The sequence below is a fragment of the Notamacropus eugenii genome, chromosome 6 (genome assembly GCF_028372415.1).
Source record: "Notamacropus eugenii isolate mMacEug1 chromosome 6, mMacEug1.pri_v2, whole genome shotgun sequence".
Classification (NCBI taxonomy): domain Eukaryota; kingdom Metazoa; phylum Chordata; class Mammalia; order Diprotodontia; family Macropodidae; genus Notamacropus; species Notamacropus eugenii.
Genome location: NC_092877.1, coordinates 183,568,329 through 183,585,830, shown reverse-complemented (window position 1 = coordinate 183,585,830; position 17,502 = coordinate 183,568,329).

The window sequence follows — 17,502 nt, the reverse complement described above, 5'->3', positions numbered from 1 at the left end:
CAGTCCTCCAAGCTGATATTGGACTGATGAGCCACAGTCAAGCGCGTTGTTTCTTGACCATGACATAATGCCATTGGTCTTTTTTGAGTACAATAGAAGAACAAGATGAACAGCAACACTAGCTTTGAAAGCCATTTTCTCTTATAACTGGTATGGATTTAGTCATGAGGAGAACTTGTATGTTGTCCATCACATCCATCCCACACATAGTTTCTCTTAGGTACAATTAGATCCCAACTTCTGGGCAAAGTTCCATTCAAATGATTTCAGACTTTAACTATAAGTTAGTGTGGTGGGATCTTTCCCTCCACAGGTATAGGCTGATGAAATTGGTGAAATTCGAGCAGGAGGTTGGAAAAGTTTTGACTTGTTGATATATGCCAATGAATACTACTGTCAATGAAGACAGTGCCTCTGGATATAGAGAAAGAAGTCACAGTAGTAAATTAATATAGTAATGTATTATTTTGATCTAATTAAAGATTTTGGCTTCTGGGATGAGAACTCATTTTTTGATAAAAAACTTCTGGGAATAGTAGAAAATAGTGTGGCAGAAGCTAGGTATATAAATGAAAATTTTATACCATATACAAAATAAGTTCAAAACGGGTACATGATTTAGATGTAAAGGATGATAACCTAAACAAATTAATAGAGCAAGGAAACATTTACCTGTCAGATCAATCAAGATTTTGCCCTGGTCATATCATATCTTATACGCAACATTCTGGCATTGTTTTGGATGACATTTTCAAAGTGAAGAGACCGAAGAGGTAATTTGGATATCAAAAGTTCTACAGATTAACTGCAAAAGCATTAATGGGAGGATGTAGAGATGTTTATCCAGGAGAATAAAATGCATTTGGTAGGGGGTGGTGGGTGGCAAAGAGACAGATGGTGTTATGTTGATTTTTCAGAAGAAGTAACTGAGTCAGGTAGAGTTTAAATGACTTAATCGGAGTATAGACCTACAAAGTATCTGAGGCAGGATTTGAATATCTTCTTAATTCCATGTCGAACATCTATCCACTTTGATATGGTATATCTCTGGGCTTCAGTCTCCTTATTTATAAAATAAAGAGATCTTACCAGCAATCAACCAAACAAGCATTGTTAATTTATTGTGTTTCTAATATGTGGCCTGTAATAAGACTTATGCCAGATAATTTCTAAGATATCATTTAGTTTTTGAACCTGCAATCATACTATTGATTCTATATGAACACAACTAAGATTAGAGATAAATTGGTATCATTACATCCCTGCTGTGGCAGGGCTGAACAGGAAGCCTGGGGCACTCTGATGCAATGGCCACACTATGAAATCTCTGGCATATTAGCCACGGTAAGATTGTTGCAGAGTTCTAGTCATCTGCAGTGGTTGCCCCTGAGACTATGAACCCACAGATTAAATATCTGTAAGCCACCTACTTGAACTTCTGGGAGCCAAGATGGCAGAGTGATTGGTAAATGGTCTTACCCTCCCCTTGTTGACCTTGAAAAAATCATAAAATATGTCCCCAGAAAAATCCTGGAACAGTGGGATCAGCCTAAGAGGAAAAGAGTCTCTTAGAACACGACGCTAGGAAAATCGCTAAGGGGGGTGCCTTTTGCTGTGACTGAAGGGGACCAGTGCAGGACCAGAGCTTTTCCAGAGAGCCTCATCTCAGCATTCTGGAGGAGATCCTGAAACCCAAGTGGGTGGAGACTGAAACAGCCAACACCAGGACCCCAGTCATGCCTCAGCACTCAAGGTAAATCAGGAAGACACTAGTGCAGACATGATTGTCGATCACTGAAATTCCCTATGCTATATAACACAACAGAGGACACCAGCTGTAGCTAGACAAACATTCACCCATATTTAACACAGCTATCTCCAGGGTAACTCCATGGAAACCCAGAAAAACTTAATCTGGTCTCTACATTCCCACACCAGCCAGTTCAGCACCAGGTAAGCTGCAGGATTCCAGTTTCTAGCTTAAAGAACCAGAGGTCACAACACACAAAACCTCAAGTTCAAGCCACAAGAACTTCAGGACAGAGCTCCTTGTGCCCTTGAAGAAGAAATCTGCTTAAAAAGTCAGAAAAAGGGTGATCATCATGAGTAAAAAGCAAAGCAGAAAAGAAAAAACAAGAGAATTTTTCTATGGGGACAAGGACCAAAACGGGAATACCAAAGTAGAGCATTCAGACTCTACTCCCATCTGAAACTTCAGAAGGGAATATGAAATGGTCGCAAGCACAAGGAACATTCTTGGAAAAACTGAAGAAGGATGTTGAAAGCAAATTAGGGAAATAGAAGAAAAACTGGCCAATGATTTTAAAAATATGGAAAGAGTAATCATAGAAAAGTTTAAAAGGAAAACTGGACATATGGAAAAATAAATACAAAAACGAACTATAGAAGACAATTTCTTAAAAGGAACAATTGGAGAGATGGCAAAAGATATGCGAAAGTTAACTGAAGAAAACAATTTGATAAAAATTAAATTGGGCAAGTAGAAGCTAAAGACTCTATGAGACATCAAGAATCAGTCAAATAGCATCTAAAGAATGAAAAGATAGAAGAAAATGTAAAATACCTAACTGGAAGAAACAACTGACCTGGAGAATAGATCCAGGAGAGAAAATCTAAGAATTATTGGTGTGCCAGAAAGCCATGATTAAAAAAGAGCCTGGACAATAGCTTCCAAGAAATCATCAAGTAAAACTGCCTAGAAGTCATAGATTTAGAGGGCAAAATGGTCATTGAAAGAATCCATAGTTAGCCTCCCCAAAGAGAGACCAAACTAAAAACACCAAGCAATATTGTTGCCAAATTCCAGATCAATTGAAGGAGAAAATACTACAAGCAGCCAGAAAGAAACCATTCAGATGGCGAGGAACTACAGTTAGGATCTCACAGGAACTTGCAGTTTCTACATTAAAAAACTGACATAATTGGAATAAGATATTCCATAAGGCAAAGGAGCTGGTACTACAAGAAAGGATCAATTACCCAAGAAAGCTGAGTAGAGTATTTCAGGCAAAGAGATGAACACTCATTGAAAGAAGGGATTGAGAGACATACTTGATGAAAAGGATAGACCTCAGTAGAAAATCTGATCTTCAAGCACAGGTCCCAATAGAGGCATAAAAAAGTAAACTGGAAAAACATGTTATTCAGTATGGGCATATGGTTTATATCCTTATAAGGGAATACAACACTTGTTAATCTTGGGAATTGTATATTTGTCATGATTTATAAAAGGGATATACAAAGAAAGAGGGAGCAGGTATAAGGGAAATGATGTGATGATAAAAATGTGACTTAAAGGTGGAAAGGGTGTGTAACAGGACATGTGGAAAGGAGGAGGCAGAAAAAGGTAAATTATATCACAGGAAGCGGCACAAAATTATACGACACTAGAGGTAAAGAGGAGAGGTAGATGAGCATTTTTTGAAATTTATTGCAACAGATCTGGTTCCAGGAGGGAGCATCAAATTCAGTCAAGTATAGACCCCGAATTAGCTCTATAGGCAGTAGGAGCAGAAGGGGGACAGAAAAGGAAGGAAAAATTAAAATGGAGGGAAGAAGTAGAAAGGATAAAAAGGAGTTAAATGGAGGTGGCTGAAAGAAGAAAGGGAAGACTGAAGGATATGGTGGTCTATTTTGTGGAGGGGAAGAGAGAAGGGAGAACTAAAAGCACAAACAGGAGGAAAGAGAATTGAGGGAATGATACTGATAGTAATCATACCTGTGAATGTGAAGGAAATGAACTCTCCCATAAAATGGAGATTGATGGCAGAGTGGAATAAAAACCATAATCTAACAATACATTATTTAGAAGAAATACATTTGAAATGGGAGAAAACACACAGGGTAAAGTTAAGTTCTTGGAGCAGGATATATTATGCTTCATCTCACGCAAAAAAAGCAGGAGAAGCAATCCTAATATCAAACAAAACAAAAGCAGAAATGTAACTAATTAAGAGATAAGGAAGGAAACTATATGCTACTCAAAGGCACCATATATAAAGAAGCAATTTCATTACTAAACATGTATGCTCCATGTGGTATAGCATCCAAACTCTTAGAGGAGAAATTAAGAGAGTTACAGAAAAAAAACAGAGAGCAAAACTATAGTAAACAGAGACCTCAACCTTCTCATCTCCAAACTTGAGAAATCTAATCTCAAAATAAACAAGAAAGAAGTTGTGGAGGTGAATAAAACTCTGAATAAGATATGATAGATCTCTTTAGAAAATAGCAGAGGAATGCACCTTTTTTTCAGCTGTACATGGCACATGTACAAAATTTGACAACGTACTAGGACATGAGAACCTCATAATCCAGTGAAGAAAGGCATAGATAGTGAATGCTTACTTCTCAGAAGATAATGCAATAAAATTTATACGTAATAAAATGCCATGGAAAGACAAGCCCCCAAATCGGAAATCTATATATTCCAATCTTGAAGAACAAGTGGGTTAAACAAGAAATCACAGAAAGAAAACATTCATTAGAGAGAATGAAAATAATGAGATAAAGTAGGAAATTTTATGGGATACTGCAAAAGGAGATCTTAGGGGAAGTTTTATATCTTTTAATGCCTACACGAATAAAATAGGGTAGATCAATGAATTGGGCATGTAGCTGAAAAAGCTAGAAAAAGAACGAATTGGAAATCCCCAAGTAAGCAACAAAGTAGAAATACTGGAAATCAAAGGAGAGACTAATAAAATTGAAATTAAGACAACTATGAACTAATACATGAAACTAAGAGCTGATTTTATGAAAAAAACCAATAAAATTGATAAATATTTGGTCAATGTAATAAAAAAAAGAGAGAAGAAAACCAAATTACCAATATCAAAATGGAAAGGGTAGATTTACCTTTAATGAGTAGGAATTTCGAACAATAATTAGAAATTCCTTTGCCCAACTGTATGCCCCAAAATTCAACAATCTAAATGAGATGAATGATTATTTTTTAAAAAATATAAATTGCCCAGATTAGCAGAAGAGGATGTTGAATACTTAAATAACGCCATCTCAAAAAAAAAGAATTTGAAAAAGCCACCACGAAACTCCCTAGGACGCAGTAGTCAATGAATATAGCAATCTCCTTTTTAATTAACCCAAAGACCCAGCCTCTGGACTGAGAATTCACTGTTCGACAAAAATTGCCAGAAAAATCATAACATTGTGGCAGAAACTGACCATAGACTAATGCCTGACACGGTACACAAAAATAAAGTCCAAATGGGTACATGATCTAGGTATAAAGATTAATACTATAACAAATTAGTGGAAAGAGCAATAGTGTATTTTTCAGTTTTATTGAGAAAGTTTTGTCCAAATAAGAGAGAGAACATTATGAAGTGCAAAATCGATAATTTTGATTACATTGAATTGAAAAGTTTTTGTACAAATAAATCCAATGCAACCAAGACTAGGAGGGAAATAGAAAACTGCAAAAGAATTTTTGCAACTGTGTCTGTGATAAAGGCTTCCTTTCTAAAATATGTAGAGAACTCAGTCAAACATGCAAGAATTCAAGTCATTTCCCAACTGATAAATGGTCAAATGATATGAACAGGTATTTTTCAGAGGAACAAATTAAAGCTATTTATAGTCATCTGAAAAGATGCTCTAAGTTGCTATTGATTAGTGAAATTCAAACCAAAACAACTCTGAGGTATCACATCATACTCATCAGATTGGCTCACATGACAAAACAGGAAGATGATAAACGTCAGAGAAGATGTGAGAGAGTTGTAGCACTTATTCATTGTTGGTGGAGCTGTGAGCTGATCCATCCATTTTGGAGAGTAATTTGGAACTATATCCAAAGTTTACAAAAATGTACATACCCTTTGACCCAGCAATACAGCTTCTAGCACTATATCCCAAAGAGATCATAAAAATAGGAAAGGATCCCACATGCACGAGAATATTTATAGCAGCTCTCTTTTTGGTGGTCAGAAACTGAAAATCAAGGGAATGCCCATCAATTGGGGAATGGCTGAATAAATTATAGTCTATGAATATAATGGAATACAATTGTACAATAAGAAATGATGAACAGGAAGACTTCAGAGAGGCCTGAAAAGACTTATATGACTTGATGTTAAGTGAATGGAGCAGAACTAGGAGAGCTGTGTACACAGCAACAACCACAGCATGTGAGGAATTTACCTGGTAGTTTTTGTATTTCATTGAAATGCAAAGACTTAAAAATTTCTCCTTGGACTCTTGAGGCAAAATGCCCTCCACATTCAGAGAAAGCATGGAATTTGACACAGAATGAAGCAGACCATTTTCTTTTGCATTATGTTTTGTTTGGTTTTATTTTATAATTTCTCCTTTTCGTTTTAATTCTTCTATGCAACATGCTTAAGGTTATAATGTATTTATTAAAAATATATGTGCTGAACCTGTATAAAATGTTATGCCATGTCAGGGAAGGAGTGGTGAGGGAGAGGGGAAAGAGGGGGTGGGAGAGGAAAAAATCTAAGATATATGGAAGTGATTGTAGAACACAGAAAACAAATAATTTAACTTATAATAATTTATACTTTAATAAATAATTTAATTTATAATTAATTAATTTTGAATTTAATAAATAATTTAATAAAAAAGAAGGAAAAACTAAAATGAAAAGCTAAAGATTATAAATAAATTGTGGCCAAATTCATATATAGTGATGAGAAACTCATTATCACTTTTTATTTTAATAAATGATAATATTGCATTTCTTTCTTCATAGAAGTAAAATGTGCTAAATAAAAATGGTCATTATATTATCATCTGATCTACCATCCTGAAGCACTACAATTCTAATGGTCATCTACACAGGAAAGTTCTACATTTGCTGTTATAAATATAACTATAACCTCTTTAGTGAAGTTATTCTTAAATTAGAATATGTGACCAAAGTTTAGAAGAAAGCAACTTTTGATATACTTTATGAGGAATTTGAAGCCTCACTCATAATTGTACTCCTCTGCTAGCATATTTGGTGAATGTAAATTCTTCCTGTAAGTATTTGGTAAAAAAATTCTAAAAAATAGGATGGTGGAGATTTATTTCTCTAAGCTTCAAATGAGGTACGTGTGTGTGTGTGTGTGTACGTGTGTGTATACACATACAAATATGTATTTGTGTACACACATATGTGTGTATACATATATATATATATATATATATATATATATATATATATATATATATATATATATATACAAAGACAGAGAGAAAGAAATATTAAAATATGAAAACATTTCAAATGAATTATTGTAACAATAAAAACCCTCAGAGGTAAAGATAAAGCAGATTTTTTTCAGCTTCTTTGGAAGAAATTGAATAATAGTGAAACAATAATTCATTAGTTCAAGGTCACAAACCAAATTAGTGGGAAAACAAAGAGTAGGATGCTGGCTTCCTGACTCAGATTGTGCCTGTAGGCAGTTAATTGTAGTTCATTTGTAACAGCATTTTAATTGGACACGTAGATGTTTAAGCATATAAACATATTTTTTGTAAGTACCTTTTTGAATGTGTGATTTCTAACACTGTCCTTTCTGTGTCATAGATTTTCACATACCAGTACTGTTAGTCCTTTGATTACACCTATAGCTCATAGATTATTGCAAAAATGAAACAGAGGATTTCAAAAATGGTCTATTAATCAAATCAGTGTGTGTGTGTGTGTGTGTGTGTGTGTGTGTGTTCATTATTCATTGCCGAAGAAGACCATGCCATCAGAGAAATAGCGACATGAGTTGCACTTGACTTTGTTTTGGGTGAGGGAGGGCTGTGCAGGTTACCAACCTCTCATCCCCTCCAGAGTCATCTGAATCCAGTGACCAGATATTCATCAGGACGACTAGAGATGACCCATGATGAGGCGACTGGGGTTAAGTGACTTGCCCAAGGTCACACAGCTAGCGAGTGTTAAGTGTCTGAGGCGAGATTTGAATTCAATTCCTCCTGACTCCTGCAGATTGAAGCATATTATTTTACTCTGTAATTCTCTTTTTTGTGTTTTTTTCATCTTTCTTGTGGTTATTCCGATTAGTTGTAATTCTTCTTTACAACATGACTAATTAGGAAATAGGTTCAATATGAATGCATATCTAGAGCCTATATCAAATTACATACTGTGTTGGGGTGAGGGCAGGGGAGAGATGAAGAGAAAATTTGGAACTCAAAATCTTGTGGAACTGAGTGCTGCATACTAAAAACTAAATAAATAAATGAATGAACAAACAAACAAATAAACAAACAAACAGATAAATCAAAGACCTGTAATCCAAGGCAGCACATAAATTTGGTGGTTCTGCACAATATAGGAACTGAGTTAAGTTGTGAAACTAATCTACCCCCACTTCCCAGAGACTCAAGGGATACAGTACAAGAAGATTATGTATCCCCGGTGTTCCTGGGAGAATCTCTGTAGATTTGTTTTGATTCTTTCTCTGAAATTAATATCTGTCTTAAAAATATATAATCTGGCCATTAAGTAAATTGAAGCACTAAGTACCCTTTAAAAATGGGGGAGTACAATTGGTGAGTATTGATTAAGTAAAAGAAATTAGGTATCCCCAAATAACCTTACAGGCACGAAGGTACTCTGGTGGAGGGATGAAATGTAATAGATCGTGCCTTCAGATTTGGAGTAGGGTATAGTAGTCACTGTTATATAATCATTCCTTTATCCCAAGAAGTTGATCTACCGTGTTTTGTCAGACTCACCAGACCTCTCATTTATTCTCTAGCAGAATCTGGAAAATGTCTTCAACTATTTGACTTTCTCATCCTGAAAGATCCTTCCACTACCCTTTCGCATATGTTGTCAGAATGATAAAATGATATTCTTCCACAAGTCCCATTATTCTAAAACACTATTGTTAATAAAATATATTTTAAAAAACTTGCAATCAAGTCACAAGTTATTTATTAACCACTTACTATGTTCTAGATACTGCACTAAATGCTAGGAATATAAATACAAACAATCAAAAACAACAACGACAACAAAACAAAGCAGTTCCTACTGGCAAAGAGTATTCAGTGTAATGGAGAAAGATAAAGCATAGAAGGAAGTGAAAAGTAGAGTTGAGATTGTGTAGGTATGCCTTACAAAAGCTTACCATAGTCCAGAGACTTAATAACTGATCTGTTATTTAAGTGAAGCAATTAAAAGTAAATTTCTCAAAACTGAGATTCTTGGAATACTTCAAAAATTGGATGAGGGTCATTTGTGGTCAACTAGAAGGTAATGCTTGATATATATCTTGAAAGAAGAAAGGGCTTCAATGGGTCTGAAGTTAGGAGTGAGTGTATTTCAGGGCTGAGAAATGGTAAATGTAAAGGGATTGAGTCATGTGTGAGCAACAGAGAAAAGGTCAGTTTGGCTAAATTGCAGCATCTGGGTGATAATGCTTAATACAAAATATGAAAACTTACATTACTTTTTAACCCCAGTTTATATCTCTTAATCTCCCATCATCAGAGTAGACTTTTGCTTTTCTGTATTTGTCACTATTAAAGGAGAAAAATAAAAATAGCACTCATGTACTATCTATATATCACATTTTCAATAATGTGATCACAATACAGAGCATATAATCTCTCTCTCTCTCTCTCTCTCTCTCTCTCTCTCTCTCTCTCTCTCTCTCTCTCACACACACACACACACACACACACACACACACACTCATTTACTTACTGGAAGAGAATATATATCAAAATTATTGATAAGGAAATACACAATATTTTATGCTAATTAATTAATTCCTGCTAAAGTTATCATAATGGAGATCTTTTATGCATTTTCTTTAAGGAACACAGTTTCTTTGTGACTGAGAAATTTCTTGTCTTTGTCCAAGAAACACTGAAGGGTCTCACATTCTATACTGTGACATACATGTGAATTGAGTGTTTATACTAAAATGTTGTCATCAAGCTTTCAATTCTTTCATTTTTAATAATTAATAAACTCATTTTCTGACTTAAATCACAAGGATTATGAAATCATAATGTGCACTGTAACAAAATCGTCACAAGGCATTATTTTCAAATAGCATAATGGACAGAGCTTAGTTGTGACTGGTAGGGTTTTTTTTCCACCTCACTTTCAAATTTAAACAATTTCAATTTCTAAGACAGCTTAGATGACAGCTGGTTTTTAGGAGAACTGATGTCTTTCTCTGGCTGCTCAGTGATGCCCTCCCTTGCTCCTGAACCATTATATCTAGAGGAAATGTACTCTCATAGCAAAAGAAACATAATCTTTATAACTCTGAGTTAGGGTTAGGGTTAGAATCGGAGTGCATTTAGGGTTAGTCTTTAAGTTGACTATTACAAGAATAATAGAGGAAAGTAACTGAAAGTTTTGTTTTGAATTTTCACTGTATTTGGGGGATCTAACAGACTTGTGTTAAAGAATTCTTTTAATATGAACTGACTTAAATATTGTACCACATAAAATATACCCTGACATATATCTATTTTCATGATAGGAACAAAAGTAGATATGCTTGTGGGTGGAAATAGAGAGACATGAAGGGAGATGGAGATGAAAAAAGAGGGAGACAAAGAAATAAAGATAGATAATGAAAATTACTACATTTAGATATAAAGTGTAATGCAGAACTTAGTAGAAGCAGTGTATTGGACTGAGATGCATTTCAAAAATATGCATTATTTTCAAGCATCCCAAGTTTTTCGGTCCTACAAAAGTCTGTCTTTTTAATATGACTATTCTCTTTGTAGTAAATTATGAAGCATCACCACAGTGAAAGATCAAAATTATAACTAAAGTAAAGGTAAATGAAAATAACTTTTAAAAAAAAGAAAAGGAAGAAAACAAAGAAGAAGGGACTTCTTTAAATTCCAACTCAGCAGTTATGCAATGAGGGGGTACATTTGGAATTTCAGTCAAAGTGACCAAGAGAGTTTTTATGACCTGAGTTTGCTGTTATGGTACAGTAGGAATCCTGAAATACCAGTCAGTTGGACTCTGTCAGTTCCACAGATTGGCTGAATATTCTTTTCAAGTTTATTGAAAATGCTTCTATAAAGCTCAAGAAAAAGGTGGAGCAGCATTTCCAGTGAAATGTTCACAATTTCCAGGCTATTGATTAGCCCAGAAAAGAGAATCAACAGAACAAATGGCACTCCTTTTTGTTGTAGTATCGGAGGAAGGAAGATACATTGGAATTGATCAATTAATGTGTACATGCATACATTGTGTGTGAATACACACATAAAAAAAACACAAAATAGATATATATGAATACATAAATGAGTAAAGGATAAATAAGTGTGGTTTGTCACAGATGGACTCTATGAAGTGGTTAAGATATATAAAATGAATTAAGGGGTGCTCCATGGAGATATCCACATGAACTTAACCAATAATATGCTGCTAAAAACAAAATTGATACATTATGAAGATATGCTTATTAAAGAACAGAAAAAATGTATAATAGGAATTCATAATTGGGTTATTGCCATCTCATTTTACAAAAGGGTTATCTTTCAGAGGCCCAGACTTTTTGATAGTTATTGTAGCTTAAAGTGATAAAAATATTGTGCATTTTATCATTGCAGTTTGCAAAAGCAATGCATATAATACATACCAAGAAAGACATAATTTTTTCTTTATTTATTTCTTTAATTGCCAGGCAAATCCCCATATAACAAATCCAAACTTCAAAGTATTCTGAAGAATAAAACAATAAACTGTATTGTATCTGAAATATCATTAAAGCAGAGCTCTACAGCCTGGAAATAATATTGATTTATGAAATTAGCAGTTTTTAAAATAGTAAAATATTTTAAAATATAAATAACTTAGGGAAAGGAGCCACGATGGTGGAGTAGAAAGACGCACATATACTAGCTAATACGCCACAGCCCATAAACTTCCTGTAAAGAAGAACTCTCAATAAATTCTAGAGCAGCAGAAGCCACAGAATACAGGAGTAGAGGAGATTTCTATCCCAGAGAGAAATGAAAGACCAACCAGAAAGGTCTGTTGAGCACCTGATGAGGAGCACAGACCAGCCCTGCCTAGGCCCCAAAGCACCAAGAGGAGCAGATCCGAGCAGGCATCAGGGACAAAATCTCCAGCAGAAGCGCAGATCACGCAAACCACAGGTGCCAAAGGTCATTGAGAGGGTCTTTTCGGCTGGCTGAGAAGGGAGGAGGGTGCCCCCATAACTCGAGCCTCCTCAGGAGGCAGCAGGAGAGGCAGCAGTGGATGGGGCTCTCAAAGCAGGCAGTAGCCTGCATCCATTCTTAAAGGTCTTATCGTAAACCTCCTGAGAGAAATGATCCCTGTGTGGTGGAACTGCCCCCACCTGAGCATCTGATCTTAATCTCACACTGAATAGCAGCCCTGCCCGTGCCTAAAACCCCTGAAGCTTTGGAGCAGCTTATCTGAATCTCAGCCCCCAGTGCTGGCTTGGCAGAACTGGAGGTGAGGTGGTTGTGTAGAGGAAACTCAGAAGTCTAGTAACTGGCTGGGAAAATGCCCAAAAAAGGGAAAAAATAAGACCATAGAAAGTTACTTTCTTGGGGAACAGGTGTCTCTCCTCATGCTTTCAGATGAGGAAGAACAAGGCATAATGTCAGAGGAAGTCAAGGCCTCTGCCTCCAGGGCCGCCAAAGGGAATTTAAACTGGCCTCAAGCAATAGAAGACCTTAAAAAACAAGTTAGCAGCTTACTAAAGGAGAACGAAAAAAATGTTGAGGAAAGTAACAGCTTTAAAAAGAGGCTAACTCAGTTGGAAAAAGAGGTCCAAAAAGCCAATGAGGAGAAGGAGGTTTTTAAAAGAATTAGCCAAATGGAGGAGAAATTTCAAAAGCTTACTGAACAAAATAATTTGTTGAAAGAGAGAACTGAGTTCAGGGAAATGAATGACTATGAGTTAAACCAAAAAGTTAGTAAAGAAAACCAAAAATTTGAAAAAATGGAAGATAATATGAAACATCTCATTGGAAAAACAACTGACGTGGAAAATAGATCTGGGAGAAACAATTTAAAAATTATGGGACTACCTGGAAGCCATGATCAAAAAAAAAAAAAAGCCTAGACATTATCTTCCATGAAATTATCAGGGAAAACTGCCCTGATATTGTAGAACCAGAGGGCAAAATAGATATTGAAAGAATTCACCAATCGCCTCCTGAAAGAGTCCCAAATAGAGAAACTCCTAGGAATATTGTGACCAAATTTCAGAGTTCACAGATCCAGGAGAAAATACTGCAAGCTGCTAGAAAGACCAGTTTGAGCACTGTGGAGATACAATCAGGATAACACAGGATCTGGCAGCTTCAACATTAAGGGATGGAAGGGCTTGGAATGGGATATTTCAGAGGTCAAAGGAACTGGGATTGAAACCAAGAATCAGCTATCAAGCAAATCTGAGCATAATACTTCAAGGAAATAAATGGTCATTCAATGATATAGACGACTTTCAATCATTCACATTGAGGGAAAGACCAGACCTGTATAGAAAAATTTTACTTCCCAAGGCAAGAATCAAGAAAAGCATAAAAAGGTAAACGGGAAAGAAAAATCATAAAAGACTCTCTAACGCTGAACTGTTTACACTACTACATGGAGAGAAAATATTTTTAAATCTTGAATCTTTTCTCAGTATTTGGGTAGATGAAGAAATTGTACACACACACACGGGCGCACATATAGACAGAGAGTGCAAGGTGTGTTGTATCAGAAAAGATCATAACCACACAAAAAAATTAAATTAAATTAAAATTAAGGGATGAAGGAGGAAAATACCTGGAAAAGAAAGGGAGAGATGGAATGGGGCAGGCTATAACTCATAAAAGAGATAAGAAAAATCTTATTCAGTGGAGGAGAAAAGGGAGAAGAGGAGAGGGGAAAAATGAAGCTACTCTATCCATATGTGGCTGAAGGAGGGAAAAACATGCTCACTAAATTTGATATGAAAATTTATATCACACCACAGGAAAGTAGGAGAGGAGGCTACAAGTGGAGTGAGGGTAATGCTAGAAGGGAGGGCAAATGGGAGAAGGGAGTGACTAGAAATAAACACTTTCGAGAAGGGACTAGGTCAATTGTGAGGAAATATATAAGGGGGATAGAGTAATACAAAGGGTAATATAATTAGTATTACACAGCATGAATATTATGGAAGTCTTTTGCAAAAGAACATATATTTAGTATGTATTGTATTGCTTCTCTCCTCAGTGGGATGGGGAGGGAGCGGGGAGAGAGAGAAGTTGGAATTCAAAGTATTAGCAACGAATGTTGAGAATTGTTATTGCATATAATGAGGAAATAAGACCTACAGGGAATGGGGTATAGAAATTTATCTTGCCCTACAAGAAAAGAGAGAAGATGGGGATAAGGGAAGGTGGGGTGAAATAGAAGGGAGGGTATATTGAGGGAAGAGGAATCAGAATGCAAGGTACTAGGAAGCAGAGGGAGGGGAGTGATGGGGAGAATAATTGGACATATTACAAAGTGAGGCAAAAGCAATTAGTATTACAACAATTGACTGAATTAATTACTGAGAATAAATCAATGACGTCTTTAGTTTAGCGAAAAGAATTTTAGTCTAAATTTCCTAAAGGAATGTAGCCTTGGATAAAATTTGGCATTGATGGAAAAGTTAATGTTATAATGGTAAATTTGATTTTATGATTGCTATTTCATCAGGAACTAGAACATGTGCAGAAAGGCATGTAAGCCACTTAAGACTTACCTCAAAAGACATTGTTTAGCCAAAGTGAAACTATAATCATATTTGAAACCTGGTTATTGGAACTTGCCATTTTTAGATGCTATGGTACTATTAAGTGGCTGTTCTTCTGAGTCTTACTCCAGGTATGGGTAGCAAGAAAGGTGATCTGAGCCTCCAATCAATAATGCCATTAAGCAGGTGAGATGCTGCAATGAACTGCCAAAGGTTATCTCATGGGAAGGGTGAGAGAGCGGGTGTTCAGCCTGGGCTGAGTTAAGATTTTCCTGACTCAGTTTCCCCACTTACACCTGGCAGACTTTATGCCTCACTGAATGCAAGTGGACAATTTAATCCTGCCTGGAACTGACATGAAGTTGGGGAGATATTATATCCCTGCAATGTCTCTACTCTTGGTAGCAATTTCCTATAGTCAAAAGGTTTGTAAGCTTAATACCAGATCTGTTCAGTTACAGATTATTGGTAGCGGAACATATGAGGTTAATTCTAAAATTAAGCTATTAGGCATAGTACTTTAGACCAACAACATTAAATTAGGGCCCTTTACTTCTTAGTAATAACGTGGAGACAATTAGGTCAAGAGCTTGTGGAGTTAGCAACATAAATATTGTTTTTGTCTCAGCTGGTTAATGTTTAAAAAAAAATTCTTTTGTGGTCCATATTATAAATACTTTAAAAAGAAGTGTCACTTGACCAAACGTTTGAATTGTTTTATCTGTTATAAACTGTGTTAAAAATGAAAAATTAAATTAAAAAATATATATATGTAACTTAAAGAAGGGAATAAAATATGATACATATCCTTCTTGTCATTCTATTTGCTTCTGGGATTGTCTCAAAATTTCATAATTTTATTAACTTATAAAAAACAGCTATTTTATACACTTGTAATATTGTGATTATTGTGAATAAAAGAATAATAGTAGGACAGTGATTTGTCCCAACACCATATCTGAGTGTCTTTAAGAAAAGAAGACAAATAATGATTATAACATCTCACATGTATATAGTGTCTTGATTTTTTTAAAGTTCTTTCCCCATAACAAGTATGAGGTGTTGGAAGAAATAGCCACATGATGTAGCATTTTCAACATATTACTATCAATAATTTGCATGTAAAAAGTGTTGAAAATCTAAGAAAATCTAACTAGTTCTTAGGCTGCATAAGAGAGGCATATTTTTCCTGAATAAGGGACATGATACTCCAAGAGTTCAATGATCCCTCAGTCTATATATAAATTATTGCCTTCCCCTGTAGGATAGCTATGAAAATTTTAACAGAATTATGTTAGCTTTTTAAATGATGAGACAAGTATTTTCTGTCTTTCACTCCTTTTGGGAATTTCCTGACTGAGATTTCCAGCAGGATGTGTTTATGCCAGATTGCTGAGTATATGGGGACTAAAGGTGGCCTGGGATGTCACAATTGGCTGTTTATTCCAGTGGGCAACAAGGATTTACCTCAGGTTTTAGTAGCAAGACAGATGGAAGGGAATATGAAAACTGGGAGATGATAACATGATTCCACTTCGATAAATTTACTTTGATATGAGTGAGTGCTATTTTGTGAAAACATTTATCTATCAAGATTCTTGGGTGTTGCAGTTTCCACTTTCCCTGAAAAATGAATGAACCATGTTCCAGAACCATGAATAGGATCTTAGTCTCACAGATTTAACACTGGAAGGGATCGTATAAGCCGTTTAATCCAAATCTCTCAATTCTTAAACTAACAATTTGAGGCCCACAAATGTTGAATGATTTGCCTAATGTCAGAAAAGTAGTAAATATAATGGATGCTTTTTGAAGCCAGGTGTGCTTGCCAAAAATCCACTGCCTTTTAAACAGTGGTGTACTGTCTTTCATGGCATCAGAGCCTGTCTAGACCAGGGAGCCCAATGTCTTTTTATTAATGTATTGACTGTTCCTTTCAGTGCAGTTTTTGCAATTTATTTTAAATGCTGGGGGGGAGCTAAGATGGCAGAGTAAAAAGACGCACATACACATAGCTCCGAACCTACAACCCACAGAACGGCTAGAGGGGACCAACTCACGGTGAATTCTGCACCCAGAGGCCACGGAATATTGGAGCGAGGGAGATTTCTGTTCCGGAGAGACCTGCAAACCTCTCGGGGGGGGGGGGGGGCCTTCGCGCTGTGGACTGGGCGCCAGGACTGGGAGCAGAGGGAAGCCCTACAGCAATCGCGACACTATGAGGAAAAGATCCGAGCGGGCTTCAGGGACGGGATCTCCAGCTGCGGCACAAGACCCTACACCCACAGGTGACAGGGGTCGGTGAGAGAGTCTCTTTGGCGGGTCTAGAGGGGAGTGGGGTGCCCCCATGGCTCGGGCCCCCCGGGGGGAGAGAGAAGCTGAGAGGCCGCCGCAGACAGGGGCTCCCCAAGCGGGCGGGAGACTGGATCCATTGTGGAAGGTCTGTACATAAACCCCCTGAGGGAACTGAGCCAGAGAGGCGGCCCTGCCCTGACCTCACCACCTGAACTTAATTCTCACACTGAATAGCAGCGCTACCCCCGCCAAAAGCCCTAAGGTGGGAAGCAGCATTTGAATCTCAGTCCCCAAACGCTGGCTGGGAGGACCAGGAGACGAGGTGGGTGTGAGGAGAATATTCAGAGGTCAAGTCACTGGCTGGGGAGAATGCCCAGAAAAGGGAAAAGAAATAAAACTATTGAAGGCTACTTTCTTGGAGAACAGACATTTCCTCCCTTCCTTTCTGATGAGGAAGAACAATGCT